The following is a 2607-nucleotide window of genomic DNA, read 5'->3' on the forward strand; positions in this document are numbered from 1 at the left end:
CGGTCAGCTACGTGGGAGTCCAGCGACATAGCCATTACACTAACTGCTGGTTGCTGATATCTTTTTCTTTTAAAGAATTATTTATTTAACTTTATTATTATTATTTTTTAATTTGACCAGAGAGAGAGAGAGAGAGAAAGCAAGCTGCCAGGTCCAGAACTTGAACAGTAGTCAGCCATGTGGGAGTCCAGCGTCTTAACCACCATGCCACCTGCCAGCCCCATTTGGTTGATACTTAAGGTGAGGTTCTCCCTTCTTAGAAAAAGGAGCATGAAAGAAGAGTTATAGTGTTGAATTAGATTGGTGATTCTCAGCCCTAGCTACATGTTGAACCACCTGGGGAGCTTTTAATTTCCACTAATGCCTGGGCACCATCCCAGACCAATTAGATCATACTTTGGGGACAAAGATAGGACATGGTATTTCATTAAAGGTCCACAGTGGTTCAAAGGAGCCACCACTGTTGAGACACACACCCCTAGATGATCTCTGCGAGTCTATGATTCTAAATTTTCCAACAAATTTCATCACGTAGTGTCTCAGATGAGTGTTTTAGCTTAGACTCTACATGCTTTTTAAAATTTTGGCTAACTTGGATTTAATAGAAGCGTCTGTTAAACTTAGGGAAAAATTTTAATTTATTTTATTTATTCATCATTTATTTTCATTTGACCAGAAGGAGACATAGAGATAGAGAGAAAGAAAGCAAGCCACCAGGTCCGGGACTTGAACTGTGGTTGACTATGTGGGAGTGTCCAGCGCCTTAACCGCCATGCCACCTGCTGGCCACCCAGGGAAAATGTTTTAAAGTCAAGATACAAATATAAACCACAACCAGTGATGCTTTGCTGCTGGTAAAGACATAAGACAATGACATTGCGAATACTTCGGAGAGAATTAGAAAGGAACCCAGCCTCGCTGTCATTTATTGATTAAGTGTCAGTGCACTAGGTGATATTTCTTTCCTTTCTCTTTATTGGTAAAATTTTTAAAAATCTCTTTATCCTTTAATGTTCTCTTTGTTATGTGTTTATCCTCTTCAAGTAGCTTATCAAGAAATAGAAGTATGGTAAATCCCTGGGCTTCTGACTGGCGCAACCCTCCAGAACACAGCTGGGAATGTGGAGGTAAGCAGAACAGCTAAATGCTAAACAGCTAAATGCTAGAAATCGCTGGGATAAAGCCCGTGCATTCTGCTTGGAGAAAAGGCCTTCAGAGATTTATCATCAGCCATCATTGAATAGCTCCTGCATTCAGAGCAGTATGTGAGGGGCTGGGGGTTCCAACAGGTGTAAAACAGGAATTAAGCTATTGAGGAGATAACATTCAAATGTTAGATAGGGGTTTGTATGTGAGATGATAAAATGCTTTGGCTATCCGGGTTTCCTAGTCCATGCGTGGTTAGAAGTAGCAAGTGGTGCTGGTTGGGATGGAGAGGAAAGGATTGTTTTCCAGGCAGGTGAGACTTGATATCTGTGTGAAGAAAGGGCAGTGTGCCAAGGCTGGGGCAGCCAGAACTGAAGAGCAGACTCAGAAGTTACTGATCTTGGCAGTTGGAGACCTTTTAGGATGGGGTAGATGCTCAGTAGCTCCTTTGTAACTCTTGAGGGCACTAGTATATTTCAGGACAGTCTTTAAAAATTATGTTTATGGAGCTGGCAGGTAGTGTGGTGGTTAAGGCGCTGCACTTCCCCATGACTGATGATGGTTCGAGTCTCAGATCTGGCGTCTTGCTCTCACACTTTCCCTCTCTCTGTGTGTCTCTGTTTCTCTCTGGCCAAATTAAATAATAAAAAAATTATTTTTTAAAATTCTGTTTCTAATATTCTTATTTAAAAGTTTGGAAAGTATAGGGGTGGAGGTGATCTTAGAAAGTTCAAGGAGGACCAGCAGGGGATGCCAAGGTTAAAGCATCTGGATCTCACATGGGCGACTGCATGGTTTGGGTCCCAGAGCAGTGGCTTGAAAGACATTCTGGGTCAGGGAACCAGCAGTTAGCGTAATGGCTATGTCGTTGGACTCCCACGTAGTTGACCGCGATTCGCATCCCGGACACGGTGGCTTAAAACTCACGCTGGGCGCGTGTGCGTGCGTGCCCAAGATCCCGAGAGGAGAATGGAGGAGAAGGGATTGTGGTGTGACCATCCCCCCTGGGGGGTGATTTCTTGCTTTCTGTCTCTATGTCTCTCTCTGTCTGTCTGGCAAGCGCACGCACCCTATAGTGAAAACCTCTCCAAAAAAACCAAAAAACATGCTGGGTCATGTGTGCGCATGCCCAAAATTCTGAAAGGAGAAGAGATTGTGGTATGGCCATCCCTCTGGGGGGATGATTTCTCACTCTCTCTCTCTCTGGCCATCATACACATCCTATAGCAAACAAGCAAATAAATAAGTAAAATAAAATAAATAAAATCCTTTAAAAAATCATGGAACTTGAATATTGTGGAACTATACATGAATCTCAATTTTTTTTGCTCCCAAATAAACTCATACTTTAATCCCATTTTTTCTACAAACTTTTTGAAGTCCCCATGTATTTTAGAAATAGTTCCATTGGGGACAGCGGGTAGCATGGTGGTTAAGGCACTGGACACTCCCACATGGCCA

At 42.8% G+C, this 2607-nt stretch overlaps 1 pseudogene; it reads left to right on the forward strand.

The window, feature by feature from the left end:
• The first annotated feature begins 1066 nt into the window (after positions 1-1066).
• The window catches only part of LOC102492494 (28S ribosomal protein S18b, mitochondrial-like), a 23539-nt pseudogene continuing 21998 nt past the window's right edge, over positions 1067-2607 (forward strand).

Source organism: Tupaia chinensis, unplaced genomic scaffold (assembly GCF_000334495.1).
Source record: "Tupaia chinensis unplaced genomic scaffold, TupChi_1.0 Scaffold000683_1, whole genome shotgun sequence".
NCBI lineage: Eukaryota > Metazoa > Chordata > Mammalia > Scandentia > Tupaiidae > Tupaia > Tupaia belangeri.